A 236-nucleotide genomic window follows, 5' to 3' on the forward strand; every position below is an offset into this window, starting at 1 on the left:
TTTGTGATGAAACTTTGCAAACAATGAAAACATCTGTCAATATTTGCTAAAAAAATCAACTTTTAAATATTTTTTCTCATTTTTTATTTTATTGTTCACTCGAGCTCAGAAAAGCACTTTCGCCGGGGCTATTCCTTTGTTGTTGTTTTTTTGGCACAAAACGTCTATGCCAGTCCTACTATTATTTTTCTTTGACGAGAATGATCACCAACAGTTTCAAATTCCTTTTTTGGGGG

The sequence above is a fragment of the Triticum aestivum genome, chromosome 7A, assembly GCF_018294505.1.
Source record: "Triticum aestivum cultivar Chinese Spring chromosome 7A, IWGSC CS RefSeq v2.1, whole genome shotgun sequence".
In the NCBI taxonomy this organism is placed as follows: Eukaryota; Viridiplantae; Streptophyta; class Magnoliopsida; order Poales; family Poaceae; genus Triticum; species Triticum aestivum.